The 9,451-nt window shown below is 39.3% G+C and overlaps 1 protein-coding gene across 1 annotated transcript in view; it reads left to right on the top strand.

The window, feature by feature from the left end:
• LOC104966562 (cysteine string protein-like) overlaps nucleotides 1-9,451 on the top strand; it is a 47,455-nt gene that overhangs the window by 4,267 nt on the left and 33,737 nt on the right. The window lies entirely within an intron of this gene.

Here is a 9,451-nt window from a genome sequence, read left to right as displayed (position 1 = left end):
TAGGATCTGTCATATGGTGACCAATATATAACATGCTGAAAACATTAAATTAAAAACGTTAAACTATACATAAGCGAGTATTCCCGGAGTGACAACGGGGAAAAAAAAAGTGTGTCTGGTTAATATTTTTACTTAAAACTTTACTGTTTATCAACATACTAAAGTTCACAAATAAAACCGTAATTCTTTCGCCACCTTGGTGTAACGGTAGGACCTGTTATTGGATTCTTTTGTGCTGGACAGAAAGCCGGTCCTCCTGTGTAAGGCTTACGACGATAAAGACAGGGAGTGGTAGTTGGTAAGTTGTTTTGGCATGTGGGGTTTTGGTAATCCCCTTGTAAGGTCTTTGGATTTGTTTGAGGTAAGTTCTGCCTGCAAGGGTTCCCCCGGGTGTAATTTGGTGGTTTCTGGAAGTCAACCCCCTCTTGAAAGAAAGGTTTTCTTTCCCTGTTTGTAGGGTGACCCTTGGAAAGGACTGTCGGGCCGGGGGGTTTTTCCCCTGGTTAACCTTTAGAAGATCGGGGGAGGTCCTACATACAACATGAGCTTTTAATAACTATTAAGATCAGTAAATAAAAGAAAGGAATATTTCCAGGGTTCCCTTAGAAGAACAAAAATCAACACACAAATAAAGGGTTTTCTATGAGATTTCAGACCGACAAAGATATAAACATATATTGACAAGAGAGAGGTATATTGAAAGATCAATTTCATATACATTTTGAATGGACAAGTTTGTTAATGAGACTTTTCAGCCCGCGACCCCCAAAATAACAGTGCAGAGACTGGCAACCCCCGATGGGATAGTGATCTCCAGTGTGCTGGGCAGTTTGGCGGCCGAGGGAGCCGAGGGCACCACCGGAGGAGAAGCGAGCGATGACAGCAGCATCACCGTGGTGCAGATAGGGCAGAACGGGGAGAACCTGGGCATGGCGCATCTCCCCGCACTGAGGGGACTTGTTACACGGAGCCCATCACCGGGGAAGCTGCCAGACCGAGAGTTTGATCCTGCCTGCGGCGGGAGAAGGCGGTCTGCTCGGCCTGCCTCTGGGGTCCCTCCTTAAACAAATAAATAAAAACCTTTTAAATAAAACATTCATCTTAACAGATAAGATTTGATCATTTATTTTAAACGTCAGGCCTACAGCATGGCCACAAACCCCATCTAAAAACAGAGGCTCTGTCCTAATTACCTGATTGCATCGACCTGGGTTACTTGGCTCAACCAAATAACTTTATCAGGGCTAGACAATAACGGTTGCCAGGTTGCCATTGGCAACCATTCAGAAAAAATGTCATGTCAAAATGTGGCAACCACTTTTTAACATAAAGAAATAAGGACAGCAAACAGCAAAATGTGCACCCCAACATTTATTTATTTTTATTTAACCTTTATTTAACCAGATAAAAAGCATTGAGATAAAATCTCATTTACAATGCTGACCTGGCCAAGAAGGCAGCAACGTTACACATAACACATAACACAAACATATAAAATACAGAGAACATAACTAAGAAAACAAAAGATGAAAAAAAGCAGTTACTACATTGTGCACATTAGGACAGTAAGAAAGGCACTACTTATTACTGCAAGAGCAGCTGGTGGTAAGGACTTCTGACAACTTCAATTTAAAACAGGCTATAGAGACAAGTGCCGTCAGTTTGAGGCGTGATTGAAGGTCATTCCAAGACCAAGGACCATCATAAAAGAGACTCCTTTTTCCAGCCTCAGTTCGCACAGCAGGAACCTGGAACCGTATCCAGGCACTGGATCTGAGGTTGTAAAAGTCACAAACTGGAGCAAATCTGGCACATATGTAGAGTGGAAGCTTTCCTAAAATGGCTTTATACAAAATGATTTGCAGTTTGTAGTAAAAGGCTGATTACCGAACAGTGCGTTAAACAAACGACACAAGTCCTTGGTGAAGGTCCATGGAAAGTGGATGCACTTTGTATTTTGGGTTTTCTCTGCCAACATGTGGGATGTTTACTGACAAATCGCACTACAGTCCTCTGGGAATTTGGTAGAGATTCCTCACATAGTCGCATATATTTGTGCTGGCAACATCTTCAGTCAACAACACAGAAGCTGGGGTTGATGGTGCCAGCAGTTAAAGGGACTATTCAACCAAAAGTACATCTCTTACATGTAGTGGTCAATCTAGATAGTTTGTATGTGAGTGTTGGTTATATAGCCCTTAATGATGACTCTTGACTCTTAAATGAACATTTTGAAATAGTTATCTTGGACCGGACAACCTGTACAGCTGGTTTTATCAGATGCCCATTTGGAAGTCCCACCATTTGTCTATTGTCTTTCAAAAAGACACAGGAGAAATACATTTCTGTTTTTTTAATCTTGTATTAAGCTCTCATTGACTCAATTATTCCTCCAAAAGGAAGTGAGCAGTGGTTCGGATGCCTGGAACAAGGTGAGGAAATTCATTGGTTGAAATGTTCTCACAGGAATCAATCAAAACAAAGACATATTTATTTAGAAAACCATTAAAAAAAACAGTTTTATTTTAATGTTTTGAATGAGTAAGTCTTGGCTGCATCCGCGGTTTGTTCCCTGGCCTGCATGCACGTGTGTGGCAGCTGTGTTTACTGTGTTGTTGTCGTAGCATCAACGTTTCATTACCATCTATTGATTCTCAGGCAGAAATAGCATGTGTGTGTGTTTGTAACCTGATCTCAATGAATGATCTGCACGCTCCTCCAATCAAGAATCACAGAGGGCTGTTTGTCCCTCAGGGCTTTGTTTCTTCTCTTTATTCTAGTATTGGGCTGCAACCCTTAACATTCATTCATTTAAAGATGATTTTCTCGTGTAATCAATCATTTGCCTGAAATGTCAGAATATTGTGAATACTGTTATATCTTTTTCTCTAACCGAAGCTTTTGTTTTGGTAATTTATTATTATATGACAGTGGGTAGAAATAAGTCCATCCATCCATCCATCCATCTTCTCCCGCTTACCCGTGGTCGGGTCGCGGAGGTAATAGTTCCAGCAGAGAGCCCCAAACTTTCTTTTCCCTGGCCACATCAACCAGCTCTGACTGGGGGATCCCAAGGCGCTCCCAGGCCAGCGAAAAGATATTAGATTATTATTATTTTTATTTATTTATTATTATTTTGTTATATTATTATATTATTAGAAATAAGTCAGATCACATAAATATGAATGAGAACTTTCCCCTTTTTTTTGTTCCGTTGATTAGTTTTATCTAATCTCTGTACAGCGCTGCAATTTGTAATGTCATGTTTATCGTCATCTTTTTATTTCTTTACATGGTTTGTCTTTAAAGGTAGGGTAGGTAAGAATGGAGAAACCAGCTCGAGTGCGCTAGAATTTGAAAATACACAACCGAAAAAAATCTGCCCCTTCCTTCAGACTTCCTTACAGAGCCCCTCCTCCAACGCACACAAACACGCACATGACCAATGAGGGCACGAGATAAGTTTGTGCACAGATGGAAGGCTGACAGGCAGGTAGGCCATCCAGTTAGGATTTGAAAAGCAAGAACATCACATTTTCAACCACTAAGTCCTTCTTTCTCTATTCAATAATTGATTGTACTTATCTATCCCATTCTCACTCCCCCCTTTACCATTTAGCTTTCCNGGCTGGAAAAAGGAGTCTCTTTTATGATGGTCCTTGGTCTTGGAATGACCTTCAATCACGCCTCAAACTGACGGCACTTGTCTCTATAGTCTGTTTTAAATTGAAGTTGTCAGAAGTCCTTACCACCAGCTGCTCTTGCAGTAATAAGTAGTGCCTTTCTTACTGTCCTAATGTGCACACTGTAGTGACTGCTTTTTTCATCTTTTGTTTTCTTAGTTATGTTCTCTGTATTTTATATGTTGTTTTATGTGTTATGTGCAACGTTGCTGCCTTCTTGGCCAGGTCAGCATTGTAAATGAGATTTTTTCTCAATGCTTTTTATCTGGTTAAATAAAGGTTTAAAAAAAAAAATGTACCTTTGCCTTGGTATTTATTAAGAGAATAAAGAAAGCCAGAACTTGTGAACACTTAAAAACACATAAAAAGATCAAACTGAAGACCAACATTCCTAGCATAACCTTTAACCAGATCCGACAAACACAGACACACCTTTCCACATTCTGTTTTCTATCACTCTCTACACCTCGGCACACAATGCTGAGATGCAAAAAGGTACCAATCCAATCCATTAGCTAATGTCCAATCAGCTGTCTGTCAGCGTTTGTGTTTGTGTGTTCCTAGTGGACACACACATGCCAACAGTGCAGGAGAAAACATTACTGTCATGACTTGGTGCACATGCTGGAGTATAGATGTCAAGATAACTAATACTCAATGTCAACAATCTGAAAATGTGAATTCCCCAAGGGCCGTCAGTCAACACACTTTTTTTTCCTTTACTATGCTACACTGTTTGGAAAAAAACAACGGTTAGAGCGAGGGAAATATACATTTGTTGTGATTTGTCAAATGTAATACTGTTAAATGTAGCGTATGGGGAAAACATGTAAATAAATAGAGAAGCTCGGAGATGTTTTTACTTTTCTTAACATTTTATTGGCTAAAAAGGTAATTGAATAATCGGAAAAAATATTCAACATATTTATAAAAAAAAAAAATGCCAACAATGATAAGTAACAGCCCTAGAATGTTTATTAGAAAAACTACTAAAACTAACTGGACAACATTTTGGAAACAGGTTTTCCTTTAGTCATTGATTAATCCACTTAACATGTGATACATCACTACCTCTTATCCATGCAGTCCAATAACTTAAACATACATTTTAAAGTTGTCTTTTTAACAAGGTTGTCAAGGGAGACCTGAAATGTTACAATGAATTATTTCCCCATATCTCTTTAACAGCAGCTTAGATCATTTCAGGCGTGGCGCTCCGTGTCTGAATGCCAAGTGCACAACAACAAGTGTAACTGTGAAAGCAGCACCGCTAAAAAAAGGTCCAATTATAATCCTGATAAAATAGATGCAAATTGTGACTTCACATAATTAACAAGTTGGCTGTGAAAACTCTCACTTCCCAGCGCTGCTTGCCTGGCTGAAGAACTAGTACTTTACACACAGTCCTTCAGAGCTGATCTATGTCGAATCAATTTCAGAGAGGGAGGGAGAGGAATGACAGAAAGAAACAGGGTGGGGGAGTCAGTGTGACGAAGATGGAAGGACAGAGGTAGAGACAGCTGTGTCAGGGAGACAGAGACGGAGTGGCAGAAAGAAAGAACGGGTTGATTCAGTGTGAGTCAGAACAGAAAGTGTGAAGTCAGAGAGAGTAGAATAGAAAGTGAAGGTGAACATTTGACATCTCATGTGACTCGCGATCACAGGACTGTTTCGCCTTCCTCTTCAGGAGACACGCTCATGACTAGAGATGTCCCGATCCGATCACGTGATCGGAGCCGATCACGTGATTTTCAAAAGATCGGAATCGGGAGAAAAAAATCGGGGNAAAAAAGAAAAAAAAGAAATAATCGTTTTATTTCGATTATGTTGTTTTCACTCAATTAATCGTATTTTAATCGCAATTACGATTAGGCTTGCAACGATTATGAAAACAACATAATCGAAATAAAACGATTATTTCTTTTTTTTCTTTTTTTATTGGTTTTTCAGTTGAATTATACTTAAAGTTCAGGGTAATCAACTGTTACAAACATACTGTTCACATTTTCTTTTCCATTAAATGGATGTTTTCAAAGTAAATGGATAATCATCTTTCATAATTGTGATATCAATTATTGACCCAAATAATCGAAATTATGATTTTTGCCATAATCGAGCAGCCCTACATTAAATGAGGGGAGAAACATGGACGTAAAACATAACGATACAATTATAGGGTAATATATTGTATGGAAATGGAAATGCTGATAGAGTTGTTGAGAAACTGAAAGGTTCATATTTAAGGGAAATCTAGAGCAATGAAAGATGTCAAAAATGTTGCAAAATATCGAGAGAAGGATCAAATATATGACAATGAGGGAAGAGAAAGAGGGAGGAGAGACACGTACATTAGAAGGTGATGACAAAGGTGTTTGCAGAGCTGAAAGAGGGAGAGGTGGATGGAAGTGAGATGATGAAGAAGAGTGATGGGTGTGAAGTGAAGAAGAGGAACAGAGGGTAGACAGAGAAGGGGGGTGTGTGTGTGTGTGTGTGTGTGTGTGTGTGTGTGTGTGTGTGTGTGTGTGTGTGTGTGTGTGTGTGTGTGTGTGTGTGTGTGTGTGTGTGTGTGTGTGTGTGTGTGTGTGTGTGTGTGTGTGTGTGTGTGTGTGGACAGCAGCTGGTGGCTGGTGTAGTCAATAATACGGACTAATGGTCCTTGTCTATCCTGCTGGGCAGCAACGAGGAAAACAGAACCGTTTTGAACAAATGAAAGCAGAGGTGTTATTTTAAAAAGCCTGAACACTGCTCGTTTACTCTCTTAGCAGTCTGAGTCACTGTTTAAACAAACTACATGTGATACAAGTTGCATTCTAGTTTTTGTTTTTTACAAGATTCCATTCTCCTTTCTGTCCCTAATAATCCCCTTGGAGACTCTGCTGTCAGCTCTGTGGACAAACAAACAGCCAGCATTCATCAAAGCTTAAGGAACAAAAGCAGGAAAAGTTTGATCTTTTTGATAACATGTGCAGCTGTGTTTTATGTGCTTCCTTTATTAATAATAGGTTAGGTTGTTAGTGTGTTTTAAAAAAAGACACATTCAAAATGATGTTATAAGTTTAGGGGTTAGCCAAAAGAGCCACAGCAATTGCATCCAATGCTAAATATAAAGGACGTGAGAACCAAAATATCTGTTACTGCTTTTATTTGTATTTCATTGGGGACTGGTTCTCTCACTTCTTTAGCTTATGCTTTTTTCTATTTGTATAATTTGTTTATTTTTCTTCCTAAACTTCTGGTGTTTTTTTTTCTGTTTCTGTAACCTAGAAATCATATGAATGTTTTCTTTATGCCATTAGAACAAATATATAAATGCTGGTTCCACAGTGAACATGTTTTAATAGTGGATAATGCAAACCAAACCCTTGAGTTGAACTAAAGCCTTAGCAATATGAGACACACATCAAACCTTTCATATTCAACAGTGACCACAGTTTTAAACAGCAGAGGAAGATGACGTTGGCAGTTCTATAAAACAGCAACACAAACACACTGTTAGGAGTTATAGAGCGGGGGGATGTTGTGCATCTGGGTGTTGCTGGGAAAGAGCTTTGGTGTGTTCAGGGAACCTTCCCTTTATAAACAGAGGATTATTATCAGACTAGTGAGGAGAGGACACACACTCTTATCCCATCCGGACTTGGATTTGGCCGGCTTTACATGTTTACCTGGGGTTGTAGTCAGTGTACAGCGGAGTGTTATTATGTTCATACGGTATCTGGTTTGTTCAATCAGTATTTTGGAAACATTTCGTTAAAGAAAGCTAGGTTCAATAATAATACATTTACTTTGGGGGGCGCATTTCATAACACCCAAGGACACCTTACAGAGCGTAGGGGCAATATAGGGAACAATTAAAACAGTGGATTTAGTGAAGTATCAGACGGGGTAAGACAAGACAAACAACAGGAAATGGACTATAGAAGGACACAAAAGGACACAGGGTACAGGTTATAATGAGAACGAGTTTACAGTGTTTATGTTTGTCAGAATAACAGTCACGTAAAATCAACTATTTGAATTAATGTCAGTCGCTCGTTCTCTTGCTGTAATTTACAGAAAATGATCACTCGCAACATTTCTGAGTTCAGTCAGCTGCGTTTGGAAGTTTCTCCAGCCATGGGACTCGTGACATGAACACCCGTACATTTGAGAATTGTTCGCAATGTAACTAAGGCAACAATCTCTAGATCATTTTGAGGAAGTTACTTATCGACTCATCAAAGACAGGAAATGCAACAGGAAGGTCTTTTTTCTGATAAAACAGGACCATCACTAACACAATGATTGGTGTTCTTTGTATAAAATATGGCTTGCCCTTTCTGTCCCCTGGCTGTTGGTTAGTGATTGTAGTGACAGCTTCTTTTGATTCAAGCTGACAACAGGAGCCATGGCCTATTTTTCCTCAATCCATTTCACACACATGCACACGCAGAGCAAAGGAAAAACAGCCTTACATGAGAGCACAAATAGAGTGCCACAGTGACGCGTCCTAAAACCCGGAAGTAAACTCCTTCCGGTTCCTTCGACAAAAAACCAATGCAATTTCTCCATAGGATTTTGGAAAATAGCTGGAAATAAGGTCTGTGGTTGAAACACATTTAAGAGACGGATCACGTTTTGTTCAGCCGGATAATATATACTTTTATATTTATATATTTTATAATCGTAAATCTAGTCGCCAGAAGCAAAATGCTAACGTTATGCTACAAACGAACTACAGCAGGGTCGCTGCTTCAACGTCACGCCAACTTAAGATCCATATTCAAAAATACAGATTCAAAATTGTACAAGTTGAAGCATTTGTTTTAACAGTTTNGAAAGCATCATGAACTCAAGCTGGGTGTCCCCTATCAGTGGAAGTCTGATGCAGAGGCTCTGCTGAAAACCATCCAAAAGATTCTCAGATCTAGGAATGACCGGACCAGTCAAAAGAACGGAGTGCAGCAGGGAGTCTCTGAGAGAGAAGGAACGATGCAAACTAGGGTAAGACGATGGTAGCTGCAGTAGTGCACGTCGTATCACTGCCCCCCCCCCCACTAGAGATGTGCTGAGAGTAGACGGGGAAAAATTATCGGACGCAGTAGACTGTTAATACTGTGCTTGCATATACCTTTACCCATTTACATTTGTGGTAGCCAATATTGTACTTTTGGATTTCCTGCCATTATGTTGACAGCTTTAGCTACTTTACAGATATTAGCACTACACAATCAAATAAAGACACCTGTCATTATAAATACGCAAACAAGCAGACGTCACTGTTGTGACTCTCAGACGTGGCGGGCAAAATACATGAACGCGTTGTGGAAGTGTCATTGCTCTCAGCCAAAGTATTCCTTTGTTATTTTGGTCACTTAGCCCGCCACATCACAAAACTCATGGACCAAATGTTGCAGACTTTGCAGGAGGGTTCATTTGATAATGCTTTTCTCTAGGTATGATATCCATCAGTATGTTTGGTTCTTTTACTTCAATTAGATTTTGTAAAATCTCTGCAAAATATAAAAATTGAAATAGAATATTTTAATAAAAATTAAGTGAAAGTAAAAATGGCACATAGGAACGTACAATAATAACAGCAAAACATTAATGTAATACAATGAATACAAAACTTATGACTAAAATTATAAAATAAGGTAGTAATAAGTATATTATGCTGAAAAATCCATGTATTCGTTCGATCAAAATAATGCGAGTAATGCAGCACTTTCTATGACGTAACCATATGCTATCGATTGCTTACCTTCATGATTAACCACAGAGCACGC

The sequence above is a fragment of the Notothenia coriiceps genome, unplaced genomic scaffold (assembly GCF_000735185.1).
Source record: "Notothenia coriiceps isolate Sejong01 unplaced genomic scaffold, NC01 NC01_scaffold00037246, whole genome shotgun sequence".
NCBI classification, from domain to species: Eukaryota; Metazoa; Chordata; class Actinopteri; order Perciformes; family Nototheniidae; genus Notothenia; species Notothenia coriiceps.
This window is presented reverse-complemented; position numbering and strand designations above follow the sequence as displayed.